The sequence below is a fragment of the Capricornis sumatraensis genome, chromosome 3, assembly GCF_032405125.1.
Source record: "Capricornis sumatraensis isolate serow.1 chromosome 3, serow.2, whole genome shotgun sequence".
NCBI lineage: Eukaryota > Metazoa > Chordata > Mammalia > Artiodactyla > Bovidae > Capricornis > Capricornis sumatraensis.
Genome location: NC_091071.1, coordinates 9,493,468 through 9,511,323, shown reverse-complemented (window position 1 = coordinate 9,511,323; position 17,856 = coordinate 9,493,468). Strand labels below are relative to the sequence as shown.

At 44.7% G+C, this 17,856-nt stretch overlaps 1 protein-coding gene across 2 annotated transcripts in view; it reads left to right on the top strand.

The window, feature by feature from the left end:
• Nucleotides 1-11,839: 11,839 nt before the first annotated feature.
• Nucleotides 11,840-17,856, top strand: part of LOC138075691 (general transcription factor II-I repeat domain-containing protein 2) — a 47,581-nt gene continuing 41,564 nt past the window's right edge. For both annotated transcript variants that reach the window (XM_068967623.1, XM_068967622.1), the window contains exon 1: nucleotides 11,840-11,949. The gene's annotated coding sequence lies outside the window, so the exon portion shown is untranslated. The remainder of the gene's footprint in view (nucleotides 11,950-17,856) is intronic.

Here is a 17,856-nt window from a genome sequence, read left to right as displayed (position 1 = left end):
CCTCCGTCTCACGCCTTACCAGCTCCTGGGCGCCGCCATATTGGTGACCCTTGACCTTACGCCCCGGCGGAAGAGGCTGCGGCCTCGTTTACTATTGGCTGAAAGCAAAGGCCTTGAGGGCAGCCAATGGCTGAGGGCGGCGGGAGGGCTGGGCTGGGCTAGGCAGAAGCCGGTATCCACCGATCCTGAGAGATCCTGGGGGATCCGTCGCGGCCCGACTTAACCATAGCCTTTCTCCGGTCTCCCGAAACCACCCTGAACTCACCTTCCCCCACAGCGCACTTTTGCTGAGCACCTTCCCGCCCCTGGCAAGCCGTTTCATCTTACAAAGGCCCTTTGCTTTTTTGGCAATCAGAAGTAAAATGTTAGGGGTTGCCCGCTCTGCACGACTCCAGCGTAGTGCTCCCCCCATCCACTGTCCCTGTGGCTTCTTACCTGGCCTGTCGCCGCTGCTCCCCCTTGCACTCCGCTCAGTCCGTGCTCCAGCTACAGAGAGCTCCCTGCTGTCTAACAGTGCAGCGTCCTCCCAGCGTCTCCTCAACCCCTCAGCCCATCACCACTCCACTAAAGTCAAGTGGTCCCACTTGTAATTTCTGAATCCCAGGGACGTCTCAGGCCTTACTTTGCACACGGTGCCTTGAATGCTCGTCCAATTACCCTGTTCTCCCTACTTGTGTCTAGCAAACTCCTGCTCATCTAAGATCCAGCGGGAGCACCTCCTTTGAAGTTCCATGAAGCCAAGAACCAGTTCACTCACATGGTCCTCACCAGTTTTGTCCTAGAGTTTAACGTGCAGCCAGGAACAAGGGAGGCTCTTGTGAACCATGTGGGAGTCTAGAGGCCTGGGTTCCTGTCCTGGCTCCACTACTGACTTGTCTGGTGACGTTGGGAAGCTGTGTCACCTCTAAAATGAGAAGGTTAAATCAATACATGAAACTAATCTCTTTTTTTAATAAATGTGATATTTGAACATCATGGCCTGTGGGATCTCTTGCAGCCCTTTATGATCCATGATCCGAAATTAGTCCCAAATGCTGAGAGCAAATTATTTCTTTTTTTCCCCCTCCTCTTCCTCCCTTTTCTCAATTTCTTTTTTATAAGCCTGAGACCTGTGTCAACTTTAATAATGTAAGAGCCAGTTATTTAACCAGCAAAAGTGAGGTTATTTAGGAATAGGAAGAGAAATCGCAAATCAGGGAGCACAAGCTGTGGTAGACCACAGGCAAATCCAGAGAACGAGGGATTGCTTTTATAGGGAAGGGATTGCTTTTATAGGGAAAAGGGGATAGTTGGAAGGGGCTGTGATAACCAGAGTCCTTGGGAAGAAGCCAAGACTCCAAAGTATGGTAACTTCCCATTGGTGGGGTAGAGGCATCTTCCTGTCCCAGATATAGGGTTTGTCTATTCCTGTTTGGAGTAACAAGATACATGGTGAGGCACACGAGCCCTCCCCTACAGGCCTGTCCCAACACCCAATTTTAGCTGTGTGTTAGTTGCTCAGTCGTGTCTGACTCTATGGGACCCCAAGGGCTGTAGCCCAACCAGGCTTCTCTGTCCATGAGATTCTCCAGGCAACAATATTGGAGTGGATTGCCATGCCCTCCTTCAGAAGATCTTCCCCACCCAGGAATCGAACCCTGGTCTCCTGCATTGCAGGCAGATTCTTTACCAGCTAATCTAGGGAAAGTGAAAGTCACTCAGTCATGTCCGACTCTTTGGGACCCCAGGGACCATACAGTCCGTGGAATTCTCCAGACCAGAATACTGGAGTGGGTAGCCATTCCCTTCTCCAGGGCATCTTCCTGACCCAGGAATCGAACCAGGGTCTCCTGCATTGCAGGCATATTCTTTACCAACTGATCTTGCTGCTACTGCTAAGTCACTTTTCGGTCGTGTCCGACTTTGTGTGACCCCATAGATGGCAGCCCACCAGGCTCCCCCGTCCCTGGGATTCTCCAGGCAAGAACACTGGAGTGGGTTGCCATTTCCTTCTTCAACGCATGAAAGTGAAAAGTGAAAGGGAAGTCTCTCAGTCGTGTCCGACTCTTCGCCGACCCCATGGACCGCAGCCTACCAGGCTCCTCTGTCCATAGGATTTTCCAGGCAAGAGTACTGGAGTGGGGTGCCATCGCCTTCTCCGAACTGATCTTGGGAGTACTTTAAAACTGGATTCCTTCCAGAAGTGGAATGCATTCAAGAAACTCAGCTAAAACTGAACAGGCCGGTAGGGGAAGCTCTCATACCCCGTCAAGCATCTTCAATTACTCCAAACAGGAGCAGACCAACACCCGCATCTGGAACCAGAGGGTGCCGCTGCTTTAGCAGCCCAACCAATGATGACCACAACCAGCACCCAGCTACTGCAGCAGATGGTGGCCAGCAGCACAGAGCAGCCCCCTCAGGCAATGTCATAGCAAAATGCTGCCTATGAAGCACCTCCCCATGGAAGACTTTCATTGTCCCCCAACAAGAGAGAGGATTTCTGTAAAGTACCAGAGCGCACATCTCCTGTGGCCTTTGCCAGCACAGTGCTACAGTGACCCCTACCATTCAGTGAGCCACGGTTCAGTCTTTACCAGCGAAGTCTGGGTCTCAACTCTGGGGGTGGCCTCTTTCTTTTGTTGTGCAGTTGCTCAGTCGTATCAGACTCTGTGACCCTGTGGACTCAGTGTGCCAAGTTTCCCTGTCCTTCACAATCTTCGGGGTACCCTATCTCAGCTCTAGGGTTGGGGACTGCTCCCTGTGTCTACTATGCCTGTATTCTTTATAGAGTTATCTTTACTTCATGCTAGCCAAACCCTTGTTACCATTAATAATTCTTCATATTAAACCCCCTGTTCAAATCACAGGTGGTTTCTAGTCTCCTCATTCAACTTTGATCCACCAACTAACAAGCTCCTAATTTCATTAAACCCATTTCTAACACTCATTAAACTAATTAGCAAACTCTCTAGTGTTGATGGAAAGAGAGATGCCTGGCAGCTCCTGGGAGCTGGCTCTGGTGTGTGACTACTTCAATGAAATGCTGCCTGACCACACACCAGGAGTGTCTTTGGGACCCCAACCCCCAACCCCAGAACACCCAGGAGGGCGGGGTTGTCGGAGCTGAGTGAGGAGGTGACAGGTAAGAGACGAGGTTGAAAAGATGGAGGAAGAAGGGTGGCAGATCACTCTGGCCTCTCGGCCATGGCAAAGTCTGGGGCTTTTACCTGGGTTTGTGACGCTATAGATGTGTACTGGAGCGGGTGCATCCACCGTGTCCTCAGTCTGACATCTCTGACATGGTGGGGTAAGCAGTTCCATGCAAGGTTTGGCTCTCTCCAAGCTACGTGTTCCATGTGCATGCCGGGCATTTAAAAATCTCTACCAAACACTCCAGAGATGCCTCAGACACAGAGAGGGGCTCACAGGCCCCCCACCCCACCCCGCCACACACACACACAGCCTGGAAGAGACACGGAATTAACACCCTAAGGCAAACTTCAACCAATGGGCTTAGGAGCCCATGGATAAATGCTACCACTGAGGCCAATTCAGGGAGGCTGTCTGTGCACTTCTCAGGATCCTGGCAGATTCAGGAGCCCACGGACCACAGACGCAGACTCAACAGTGCTCTTTACATCTGCTTTTCCTGCCTGACTCGCCACACCTCTCTGCTCTTCCCTGGGGAACACAGTTGGGACACACATTTCTAGCAGCTCACACTGGTTTCCTCACCCTGTCTTGACTTCAGTTCAGTTCAGTCGCTCAGTCATGTCCGACTCTTTGCGACCCCATGAATCACAGCACACCAGGCCTCCCTGTCCATCACCAACTCCCAGAGTTTACCCAAACTCATGTCCATCAAATTGGTGATGCCATCCAGCCATCTCATCCTCTGTCGTCCCCTTCTCCTCCTGCCCCCAATCCCTCCCAGCATCAGGGTCTTTTCCAGTGAATCAACTCTTCTCATGAGGTGGCCAAAGTACTGGAGTTTCAGGTTCAACATCAGTCCTTCCAATGAACACCCAGGACTGATCTCCTTTAGGATGGACTGGTTGGCTGTCTTAACCTAGGCAGTATTAAATGAGAAGCCACACTGCACCCCAGTTGGAACTGTAGACCTGAGATCATGTTTGGCTCCTGCAAACACCAGATGGATAATGGCAGACAACTGTAAACTACTATGAACTTAGCCAGTTGCTTAATCCAGTCATAGCTTTTGAGTCAGGGGTAGTATTTTACTAGAACAGATCAACATGGTTTCTGGAACTTCCAGATGATACTGATCTGGTGAATAGGTTCTTTTCAATCCCAGTGGTAAAGAGGACCAAAGGCAGCTTGCCTCTGTATGGAAAGGATACTACTACTCATTACTTCTCCCTGCCCTCACTCCTGAAACCTCCAAATCTAAGGCTCTGGGTACAAGACTTTGTGTCTATCTCTGCTTTTATTGATAAAGCTGAGACATATAGTGATAAAGGAGAACTATGTAAAGATTACTGTATGCGGTTTCTCCGGAGAACCAAGAGGAGGAACAGGATTCCCACTATGTGCCATCTGCAAGCTGGAGCCCCAGGAGACTGGGTGTAGTTGTAGACTACACTGCTGGTGCAGTTCCGGTGTAGTTCTGGTGTAGTTCCAGTCTGAGCCCAAAGGCCTGAGAACCAGAGTAGCAATGGCGGAGGTTCCAGACTGAGGGCAGGGGAAGATCAATGTCCCAGGTCAAACAGGCAGAGAGAAAGAAAAAGAACATTCAACCTTCTTTGCCTTTTTGTTCAACTGGGGCTGTCAGTGGGCTGGCTGAGGCCCATGCACGTTGGGGAGGGCCAGCTTCCGTACTCAGTCCACCCATACAAAAGCTCATCTGTTCCAGAAACACCATCACAGGCACACTCAGAAATGTTTAACCACCTCCGGGCATCCTGTGGCCCAGCTCAGCTGACATATTAAATCAACCATCACAACTAGTAATATAGTTATGATATACTTGTATATGTATAAAATGCATATATAATTGTCAACTGTTCTTTCATAAGCAGGGCTGTCTTTTTATCTAGTGAATTTTTTGGTTTTAGATATCTGTTATTTTGCAAAACTGACAATGCTGACGATACTTGCCAGAGTTAAACAATCAATAGCCCTACATGGGTCTTCTGAATTTCCAGGACATTTTTCTTTTAAGGGATATCTGAAAGAACCATTGGTTTGAGATTTAGGAACAAAAGGGTGCCGTGTCATGCTCTGCAAGGTGAACCAGAGCCACTGGGTGGCAATGTTTGCCCGTTAATTTTCTGGCTCCCACTAAGGAAGACACAGATTAAAACAGCCTGAAAGTTGAGTGTGGCTCAAGGAGACCTGAATTTAGTCATACCTGGGCTTTTATATTTTGCTATCAACGCCTGGTTGGTTTTCTATACTGGCTTTATGCTGGCAAAGACTTACATTTTTGTCCAAATTGCTATTCCAAACAGACGGTCCTACAGCAAAATATCAGTTACCCCCAAATGTTAAAATGTCTGTGAATTGTTAGCCAAACTAAATCTCCCCACTCATAATGTCATCTTTCTGTAGACATTCTAATTTCTTTGTTACTTTGGGACAGCTGAAATTCTCCAGTTAGGGAAAGAGTGAACTTAATTAGTCATATATATTTTTATTATTAACTTTGAATTACACAATTAATCTATGACTTTTACCTTTGTAGAAAAACAAATCAAACACTACACATGGCTAAGGCTAAAGACTCATTTAACCACAGCACCACATATATATGGTACTATGGAAAAATATTTTATTTTTGCTATGTGTGTGTTTTTTAAAAATTAGATAATATGTATTTCAACTTCATCTTCTCACTCAAAACTATACTGGAAATACTTTCACAACAATGTGTTTGGATTTACCCATTCTTTTCCACTCTTGGATATCAGTGTAAGTGAACTACATCTTATTTAACCATTCTTCTGATGGACATTTGAGTTGTTTCCAGTTTTTTCTATTATAGTGAATATTCTTGTATACGTTCCTTTTGCATTAATTTGAGGGTATCTCTTGGGTAGATGGGAAGCCCCAGTGGCTCAAGAGGTAAAGAATCCTGCAATGTAGAGGACGAGGGTTCCATCCGTGGGTTGGGAAGATCCCCTAGAGGAGGAAATGGCAACCTACTATAGTATCCTTGCCTGGAAAATTCCATGGACAGAGGAACCTGGTGGACTACAGTCCATGGGGTGGCAAATAGTCGGACATGACTGAGCACGTACATGCAACCACCCCAACCAGGGAAAATACTGAAAAACAAAACTGCTGGGTCACAGAAAATACTCATGTGGAAAATTTAATAAATGACTTCAATTTCCAAAAGTTGTGCTTCAATAGAATATGGGTAGATTCATTTTTCCATACACCCAATACCTGGATACAAACTTTTCAACTCTTTGTCAATCTAATACCTAAAGCACATTTCATTACTGATTCACTTTTTATTTCTGTAATCTCTAGAAGGTTTAAACATGCTTACTAGCATTTCATGATTTTCCTTTACTGAGAATTGTCTATTCACATTCTTGGCCACATTTCTATTGGGTTGTTTGTCTTACTAATTTATAGAAGTGACTGATATATTTTGCATAGAAATTGTTATGTGTTGAAATCTGTTGAAAAAAATTTTTTTTAATTTATGGTGTCTTTTGTCCTATACAATTTTATTTTCTTATAGTTAGTTTTACTAAATTTATCGTTTCAAGCTTTTGCTTTCTATGTCTTGTTTAGGAAAAGTACTACCCAAGAAAATAAGGATATTCTGTAATATTTGTAAAGCTCTTAATGTAACACTTGTATTTGGAGTTGATTTTTATGAGTGGTGTGAGACCAGACTGTATAATTCTTCTTTCAAATAGATATCTCACTGCCCCTAAATTATTGGCTATTAACAGACTTTATCTGAAGATCCGAAATGCCATTTATAACATATGATAAATTTCCTTATACACTGGTCAATTTCTGAACTCAATTTTTGTTTCTACTGATTTATTCTCAACTAACATGACAACGTTTCACCTGCTACAGCTTTACAATATGCTCTTTTACTCAATCAAATCCCACTTCTTTGTTCTTTTACAAAATTGCCTTTGCTATTCATAACATTTACTCTCATATAAATTTTAAAATCATCTTGCCAAGTTGCATTAAGAAAATCCCACTGGGATTTTTTTTATTGGAGTTGCATTAAATTAATGAGCTAATTTAGAGAAATTAACTAGAAGAAACGGCATTTTTACAATCTTGAGTCTTCCCATGTCACATAAATGTGGCATACTTTAATATTACCATTGGTTTCAGCCATCTGCTTGATGAATTCAGCTCACTACTTGGGGATAAATTCTTCTTTCAATTTTCTAAGAAAACGGTACTTCCAACTTTTTAGGGCATTAGTCTTCAAATTATTTTGATTATGCATCCCTATGGGAAAAATTGGTAAGCATGAGAAAATATATACAAGTTATTTGCATATGAAAGTTATGATCAACCTAGACAGCATATTAAAAAGCAGAGACATTATTTTGTCAACAAAGGTCCATCTAGTCAAGGCTATGGTTTTTCCAGTAGTCATGTATGGATGTGAGTTGGACTACAAAGAAAGCTGAGCACTGAAGAATTGACGCTTTTGAGCTGTGGTGTTGGAGAAGACTCTTGAGAGTCCCTTGGACTGCAAGGAGATCCAACCAGTCCATCCTAAAGGAGATCAGTCCTGGGTGTTCATTGGAAGGACTGATGTTGAAGCTGAAACTCAAATACTTTGGCCACCTAATGCAAAGAGCTGACTCATTTGAAAAGACCCTGATGCTGGGAAAGATTGAGGGCAGGAAGAGAAGGGGACAAGGGAAGATGAAATGGTTGGATGGCATCTCTGACTCAATGGAAATGGGTTTGGATGGACTCTGGGAGTTGGTGATGGACAGGGAGGCCTCGTGTGCTATGTTATGGGGTCACAAAGAGTCGGACAGGACTGAGTGACTGAACTGAACTGATACTAATATGAAGTTTATGAAATATACAAGGAAATTATTTAAATAATGAGATAAAGATTAAACAAACCATAATTTAAAAACAAATGTCACTTATTTTAGCTAAATTTCCATTTCTTTTCTACATATTGTTGTTGAGTCACTAAGTCATGCCTGACTATTGTGCCACCCCATGGACTATAGCCCGCCAGGCTCCTCTGTCCATGGAATTCTCCAAGCAAGGGTACTGGAACGGGTTGCCGTTTTCTTCTCCAGGGTATCTTCCCAATCCAGGTACTAAAACCACATCTCCTGCATTGCAGTCAGATTCTTTATCACTGAGCCACCAGGGAAGCCTGAAGCTCTTCATATACAGGTTAAGTTTTAAATCAATCATTATTATTCACTAGCTCCAGATTTGAGATTTCACCTGCTCACTTCAACTCACAGGTAAATTTAAAAGCATTGCTCACCCTACTTTCCCCAATCATTTGCAGACAGAGAAGAATGGCAAAAAAAAAAAATTGTTTTGCCTGCCATACACATTCCAGGCTGAGGTAGAATAGGGCGGCACCAGCTCTTACACCATAAATGTCATTTTGCTGGTCTATTTAATGCCACACTTTCCACATTTTGTGGAGGTTTTTTTGTTTTTTTTGTTTTGTTTGTTTGTTTTGATGATTTTGCTATTTAAAATGGTCCTCAAACTGTAAGCATTGAAGACTGCAATGAGCGTTAGGTAGAAAACACTTTGTGTTAGCTAAGCTTCCTTCCTTCACGGCACTGTTGGCCGTGAGTCCATGTCTTTAAACAGACACACACATAAAACAAAGTTACGTTTAATAGTGCCACAAAAATGTGAAGAGGCTGGCAGAACCCTGTTTGCTAAGGCTTTACAGGCCATGACTTCTGAATAATGAAGAATCAACTATAACATACCACGAGGATTTTCAAACATTGCTTTTAAAAATATCATAAAGCACGTACCATCTCAGCTAATTGCTAGTTATCTTTACCTTGGAAGCACAGCTTTTTAAAATAGTATCTCCTAGGAAGCATACCCTTGTTGCTGCTGCTGCTGCTGCTAAGTCGCTTCAGTCATGTCCAACTCTGTGCGACCCCATAGATGGCAGCCCACCAGGCTCCCCCGTCCCTGGGATTCTCCAGGCAAGAACAGTGGAGCAGGTTGCCATTTCCTTCTCCAATGCATGAAAGTAAAAAGTGAAAGTGAAGTTGCTCAGTCGTGTCCAACTCTTAGCGACCGCCTGTACTGCAGCCTACCAGGCTCCTCCGTCCATGGGATTTTCTAAGCAAGAGTACTGGAGTGGACTGCCATTTCCTTCTCGAATACCCTGGTTCAGTTCAGTTCAGTTCAGTCACTCTGTCGTGTCCAACTCTTTGCGACTCCATGAATTGCAGCACGCCAGGCCTCCCTGTCCATCACCAACTCCCAGAGTCCAATCAAACTCATGTGCATTGAGTCGGTGATGCCATCCAGCCATCTCATCCTCTGTCATCCCCTTCTCCTCCTGCCCCAATCCCTCCCAGCATCAGAGTCTTTTCCAATGAGTCAACTCTTTGCATGAGGTGGCCAAAGTATTGGAGTTTCAGCCTCAGCATCAGTCCTTCCAATGAACACCCAGGGCTGGTCTCCTCCTTTAGGATGGACTGGTTGGATCTCCTTGCAGTCCAAGGGAATCTCAAGAGTCTTCTCCAACACCACAGTTAAAAGCATCAATTATTTGGCACTCAGCTTTCTTCACAGTCCAACTCTCACATCCATACATGACCACAGGAAAAACCATAGCCTTGACTAGATGGACCTTTGTTGGCAAAGTAATGTCTCTGCTTTTCAATATGCTATCTAGGTTGGTCATAACTTCTCTTCCAAGGAGTAAGCATCTTATAATTTCATGGCTGCAATCACCATCTGCCGTGATTTTGGAGCCCCCAAAAATAAAGTCTAACACTGTTTCCACTGTTTCCCCATCTATTTCCCATGAAGTGATGGGACCAGATGCCATGAGCTTTGTTTTCTGAATGTTGAGCTTTAGGCCAACTTTTTCACTCTCCTCTTTTACTTTCATCAAGAGGCTTTTTAGTTTCTCTTCAATTTCTGCCATGAGGGTGGTGTCATCTGCATATCTGAGGTTATTGATATTTCTCCCAGCAATCTTGATTCCAGCTTGTGTTTCTTCCAGCCCAGCGTTTCTCATGATGTACTCTGCATAGAAGTTAAATAAGCAGCGTGACAATATACAGCCTTGACATACTCCTTTTCCTATTTGGAACCAGTCTGTTGTTCCATGTCCAGTTCTAACTGTTGCTTCCTGACCTGCATATAGTTTTCTCAAGAGGCAGATCAGGTGGTCTGGTATTCCCATCTCTCTCAGAATTTTCCACAGTTTACTGTGATCGACACAGTCAAAGGCTTTGGCATAGTCGATAAAGCAGAAATAGATGTTTTTCTGGAACTGTCTTGCTTTTTCTATGATCCAGCGGATGTTGGCAATTTGATCTCTGGTTCCTCTGCCTTTTCTAAAACCAGCTTGAACATATGGAAGTTCACCGTTTACTATTTCAAATCCTGAAAGATGATGCAGTGAACGTGCTGCACTCAATATGCCAGCAAATTTGGAAAACTCAGCAGTGGCCACAGGACTGGAAGAGGTCAGTTTTCATTCCAATCCTAAAGAAAGGCAATGCCAAATAATGCTCAAACTACCGCACAATTGCACTCATCTCATGCTAGTAAAGTAATGCTCAATACCCTTGTTAGTCACTCACAAAAAAAAAAGTTCAGGGAATTTGGGACACTTGCCTTTCTGCAAAAGAAAATGTGTATTAGAACTCTAAGATAGTAAAGAAAAAGGAATGAGAACAGTGTCTTCAATTGTGTCTAAATAGTCCTTTAAAATAAGGCATGATATGTAAATCTGAGCAATGGGTAAACGGTTTCTATTACCCTATTCTTTTGCAGTCCGTGGGGTCTTAAGAGTCGGACACGACTTAGCTACTGACAACAGCAGCAACTCTCCTTTTGGCATATTTAAAATAAAAATGTAACGGACTTTGATTAAACAACACTAAAGTAATACTTGACTCTTCGCTGGAGAACCAGCACCATCAGGAGGACAGCTCTCGACTCCTTAGTAATGTCACTGAGTGAGTGAGTGAGTGAGGTCGCTCAGTCGTGTCCGACTCTTTGCGACCCCGTGGACTGTAGCCCACCAGGCTCCTCCGTCCATGAGTTTCTCTAGGCAAGAATACTGGAGTAGGTTGCCATTTCCTTCTCCAGGGGATCTTCCCAACCCAGGGATCGAACCCATGTCTCCTGAATTGCAGGCAGACGCTTTAACCTCTGAGCCACCAGGGAAGCCCAGTAAAGTCACTGAGTCCCATCAAAAGGTCAGGACACAACTGTTAACAGTATTACAATGTAACTCAATGGCTTTAAGGCAGATTCACAGGTCACTGGAGCTATGACCTCACCGCTTAAAGCTACAAACTGCAATCATGCGAAAAAGCGTAAAATTAAAAAAGAGCAAGAAAGGACATCCACGTTTGGAGGCGGTGTCGGGGGCGGCGGGCGACACGTGCAGACACGCATCAAAGGCTGGAGATGGACAAGCACTTCTGGCCCTGAACAGCGCGGGACTAAGCGACTTCCAAACTCAATGTGCAGCTGAAGTGGATTCCACGGCACCGGAAACGGCAACTCCCACTTGGGGCGCTGCGGACACACGAGTCCAGGCTGCCTTCCAGGAAGCCAAAAAAAAAAAAAGGAAAAGAAAGAAAGAAAAAGGAGGGATAGTGGAGAGCAGGGCTCCGGCCGCCGCCCACAACGCCGAGCCCTCGCCTCCAGACGGTCGCGGCAGGCCGCACTCGGCGCCAGGCACTCCCAGGTGGCCCAGACCTCAGACCCCGCGGCCGGCCGGGCGCTGCCCGCCGGCGGGGACCTCAGGTGCGTATCCCGCCCCCGCCGCAGCCGCCATTAAGAGCGGGTGCTTTGCTTGGAACTTTCTCGTCCCGCAGACCTGGCGGAGGGGAAGCCTGGGGAGGCTACCCACCCAGGCGTGCGCTGCAAGCCCCCCCTCCTCAGGCGGCCCGACGGGCCCCCCGAACCAGTTCCCGGCGGGAAGGGCCCGAGGAGTGGGGGTGGGGCGAGGAAGCCCAGGCGCGGGGGCAACGGTCGCACGCACGGAACGCGCACCCCTTTCCCTTCTGATTGGCTGAGCGATGGCAGTGGGGGCGGGTGCTTGCCGGCTCTGGACTCTAGGGCCTGATGTGCCGGAGGTCACGCTCCGGCGGTCGTACGCGGGGATACTGCGCTGCGTGCGGAAGTGCGTGATTGGTTAGGTGGTGGGGGCGGGTTAGCCGCTGTTGCCTGGTAACTGCGTCCAGCTCCGCGGCGGAGGCGTCCCGATCCCTTGCCTCCTGTCGCGCTCGTTGCCGAGTGCCGCGCGACCTGGGTTTTGTCGTGGGTGTGCCCAGTGGGGCGGCCACCCGCGGCCGGCTTGTGAGCAGAAAACCAATCCAGAGGCCGGAAGAAGAGTCTCTGGTCCTGAACTACACTCCGTCACGGTTATGATTTAGATGTAAAGGAGAAAAAAGGCTTGGAGGGCTGTTTTCCCCGTCCTTGCTGTTCAATGGCAGCTTTATTGACACTCCATGAAATTCACCTTTAAAAGTGTGTAGTTTAGTGTGTGTGAGGTGCTAAATCGCTTCAGTCGTGTCGACTCAACGACCCAATGGAGCCCGCCAGGCTTCGCTGTCCGTGGGATTTCCCAGGCAAGAACACTGGAGTGGGTTGCCATCTCCAGGAGATCTGCCCAACCCAGGGATCGAACCCATGGCTCTTGGCCTCCTAGGCGGGTTCTTGACCACTAGCACCACCTGGAAAGCCCCGTATAGTTCAGTGATTATTGTTTATTCACAGTTATGCAGCCATCACCACTAATTACAGAACATTTCAGTTCAGTTCAGTCGCTCAGTCGTGTCCGACTCTTTGCGACCCCATGAATCACAGCACGCCAGGCCTCCCTGTCCATCACCAACTCCCAGAGTTTACCCTAACTCATGTCCATCGAGTCGGTGATGCCATCCAGCCATCTCATCCTCTGTCGTCCCCTTCTCCTCCTGCCCCCAATCCCTCCCAGCATCAGGGTCTGTTCCAATGAGTCAGCTCTTCACATCAGGTGGCCAAAGTATTGGAGTTTCAGCTTCAGCATCAGTCCTTCCAATGAACACCCAGGATTGATCTCCTTTAGAAGGACTGGTTGGATCTTCTTGCAGTCCAAGGGACTCTCAAGAGTCTTCTCCAAGACCACAGTTCAAACGCATCAATTCTTCAGCACTCAGCTTTCTTCACAATCCAACTCACATCCATACATGACTACTGGAAAAACCATAGCCTGGATTAGACAGACCTTACATTTTCATCACCCCAAAAGAAATGCTGAATCCATTAAGACAGTCGTTCCCCTTTCCCACCCCAGCCATGGACACTACCAATATTCATTCTGTCCCTATGTCTCTGACATTCCAAATAGTTCTTGTTCCACATCGTTCCTAAGCACAGAATCATCAAAGGATCTTTGGGATCTGGCTTCATTCATTCATTCCTTCTTATGGCTGACTAATAATCCATTGTATGGGGGGTATACCACATTTTCATTTTCTGTCAAATGATGAATTTTTAAAAATTTTTTCCACTGTTTGGCTATTATGAATATTGCAGTGAACAGCCATGTTCACGTTTGTGTGTGTGTGTGTACATTTGTTTTCAACTCTTGAGTACCTGCCAAGGAATTGAATTGCTGGGCCAAAAATGTCACTGTTTCATTTCCTGCTGGTAATTTGAAGTAAGCCGATATGAAGATACAAGATTGGGAATTGGGAAACTGGGTATTGCTCACAGCTGCATATGAAGAACTGAGCAGGCTCTTCTCCTTTCTTACATTTGGAGAGGAAGGTTTGGTCTGCGTGACCAGCCACCTTGCCTTCAGAGGACACACGGCTTGGCACCAGGCAGCTGCAGGCGTCAGTCCATTTGGAGTGAGTCCCTATTCTTCCTGCCTTCCTGTTATTTAGCCCCAGTGTTTGCTGCCCAGCACTCTGGGTCTTTGCCCACACCTGCAGCCTGGATGGTCTCTTCACTTTTTCTCAGGTTTTAGAACTTGCTCACATGCCTTCATTCTCATCCCGGACGTTCTTGACTCAGCAGCTTAGACCATTTCAGGGCCATCTGGCTCCCATTTTGCCTTTATCACCTGCTATTCTGCTGTGTCTTTGCTGCTGTGTCTCACTCCAGAGCACAGGGTGTGGATTTTATTCACTTTTGTTTCCCCCTTGTCCTTCCTGTCAGCAGTATATGTTTTCATACAGCTGGTGCGCATTACATTTTTAAAAGTTTTAAGCATTAGTTCGGCTAAGCTGAAGTACTTGACTATTCGTTAAGCATTTAATTTTAACTAGGTTTTTTTTTTCACTTTTTGTCATTGAAAATACGTTATATTTCTAGTTCTTTTCCATACTCCTTGATCCTTCCAGAAGAGTCCTTGTTGTCTTGAAATTTGTTATTATTCTTTTTTTTAGAATATTTTTTCTCAGATTGAGATATAATTGACATATAACATTCTGTTAGTTTTAGGAGTACAACATAGTGATTTGACATATGTAATATACAGTACAGTATTATTAGCTATGGGCTTCCCAGGTGGCTCAGTGGTAAAGAATTCACCTGCTGATGCCGGAGATGCAGGAGATATGAGTTCGATGCTTGGGTCAAGCAGATCCCCTGTGGAAGGAAATGGCAACCCACTCCTGTATTCCTGCCTGGGAGATCGCAAGGACAGAGGAACTTGGCGGGCTACAGTCCATGGGGTCTCAAAGAGTCAGACACGACGGCACACATGCACACATTATTAACTATTGTCACCAAGCTGTCTGTTACATCCTCAGAACGTACTGATTTTATAACTGGGAGTTTGGACCGCTTGACCACTTCAGTATGTTTCTGTTGAATGATGAATAGGTCCACTTACGTTTGCAGTTTCCATTTACTGTAGACCTGGGAGAAGGTGGCACTTTAGGAACTTGCTAAATACAATCAAGGCCTCAGGGACCTGAAAAAAATTAACCTTTGAAAAGAAAAATCTGGAAACAGCTTAAAAAGCAAAGCAGACATCTGTCTCAATATTTCAGAGTTTTGATACATGGAGTGGATGCTGTTCCAAATGATGAAAATTATAAGTGGTGGAAATGAAATCTAGAACAGGGATGGGCAAACTTTTTTTTGTAAGGGGTCAGATAATAAATATTTCCAGCTCTGAGGGCATGCGGTCTCTGTCACCTGCAACCCTGCCTTTGCGGAAAAACAGCCAATGGACAAGATGTAAACCAATGAGTGTGGCTGTGTTCCAGTAAAACTTTGTTTACCAAAACAGGAGGCAGTCTGGTTTTGATGTTTGCTTTTCATTGGTAAAATATAACATTGAAAAGGAAAGTCCTCAAAGATTTCTGGGAGAGCTAAGAGATTTGAGAGTTGTTTCAGTTTACATCTCCAGTTTTAAAAAAGCAAAAAGTTAAGTACAGTGTAAAATCTGTGATCTAAATGAACATACCCAGTGCTTTGAATTTCAATCACTATATTGGCTTTGGGGGTTTGAACTCTGTGGTACTAGCTCTCATTGTCTAGGACTTTTAGCTTTATTAGAATGCAGTGATTTCTTTTTTTTCCTCAGTGTTCTCAAGGTGAGAAACCACCAAATTAGCTTATAATCATGGTTCGTTAGTTTTGATGTGCTGTTAACGCATGATGTGTTCTAAAGCGTAAAGTATAAAAGACAAAGTTCCTGCCTCCATTTGTTGTTAAGTAAAGGGTGCAAGTATGTGATAATTATAAAACATTCATTTTAAAAATTAAATTATAAAACATTCATTTTTTAAAATTACTACCATTGATGCCTACTGATAAGATCTTTTTTGAGTTCCAACTAGTTTCATTCTGCCTATTATTTTATTCTCTGTTAAAGTTTTGGCATCACAGTCCTCTCAGAGACTATTGTGGTGTAATTACAGATTGGATGGGAACATAAAATAAGAGCCTGGAATATGCCAGTCCTTTAAGTGGGCTCATCTCTGGTAGCTGGCAGTGTGAGCATCTCACAACATCGAGTCTGATTATGTTATTTTAAAATGTGTAGTTTTCGTACATTATGGCCCCTCACTACATCATTGGATAATTAATGGTGGAAACAATGACCCAGGTCAACACTGCAGGGAAAACTGGCTCTGAGGGACTTACTTAGCAAGAGATCACAGCAAGGTCACGATGAATCCAGAATTCATGCCTTCGACAGGAGAGTTAGCAAACTGTGGCCTTGAGGGCTCCAGAGGTTGCTAAGTGACCAGCCAGGAGAAGGCTTGAGAGAGGCTGAGAAGTATTAAAGTTGTGGCTGGAAGACATGAACTCTAAGGACATATCTATCAATGGCAAAATTCTAAGCCGAAAGGGAAACCACCTCCAAAGAGGGGGTGGTCTGGTGGTAGGCAGCGCAGAGCCTGCCAAGGGTGGCTGACACATTTCAGAACCACTTACCCGAAAAAGTGCGCAGTGTCGGCAAAGCTGCATGTGCAGATTAAGAGTTAGAAAAGCCTCTCTCCTAAACAATTAAAGAAATCATAGAAGAAAAGTGTTCCCTCTGGGAAAGGTGTTCACTGCTTCCTCCCACAGTGTTGACCGTACTTGAATTTACCTTTTGGTGTCCCTACTTCCATTGTAAGACACAACTCTGCCAAATGAGACATAGTCTTATTTTTAAGCAGTATTTGAATTAATTGACTCAGAAAGAATATCAGTTTCTTCGGACTTCCCTGGCAGTCTAATGGTTGACACTTCAACTTCCAATGTAGGAGGTCCGGGTTTGATCCCTGGTCGGGGAGGGCAGCCAAAAAACCGAACCATAAAACAGAAACAGTATTGTAACAAATTCAGTAAAGACTTTCAAAGTGATCCGCATAAAAAAATAATATTAATAATAAAAAGACTATCAGCTTCTTCATCACAGTTTTAAATAATGGCTCAGACGGTAAAGAATCTGCCTGCAACGGAGGAGACACAGGTTCAATCCCTGAGTCAGGAAGATCCCCTGGAGAAAGGAATGGCTATCCACTCCAGTATTCTTGCCTGGAGAATTCCATGGACAGAGAGAGGAGCCTGGTGGGCTACAGTCCAGGGGGTTGCAAAGAGTCAGACAAGACTTAGCGACTAAACATCAACAGCAAGATAAAAGTTGACCAATGTTTGCTATATTTAAAAGGTGATTTAAAAATCCTTGTGAGATTTCTATAACTTACAATGGGAAAGAGATTTTAATATTTCAACAAAGTAATGCAGGTGATGTGTAAAAATATAGACAAGAAATAGAAGTGAAATTCTGTCTTTGCCAACAGATAGATTTTGCACAAATAAAAATTATTTCAAGTTGGGACTTTCACATGAAGTAGTTTAATCTGAATTCTTGATGATACAGTTTAAATACTTGTTAAAGGAATTATAAAACCCATTGACTGTACTATTTTAAGAGACAGAAATGTGTGTATATTTGATGTAAGCTTAAAAAATAATTTTTAGAAATTTGAAACAGTATCAAACTTACAGAAAAATTACAAGTGTAGTACGAAGAAGTTTTATTTTTTCTGAACCATTTGAGATAAAGTATCTGTGGCCACATCATCCTTAGATTACTGATAAACATCATGAAGTTTTATCAGTTATCTCTGCATACTGTTCCCTATAGCAAAACAGTGGGTTGCTACATTTCCCAATATAGAAAATATTGGGTTGGCCAAAAAAAGTTCATTTAGA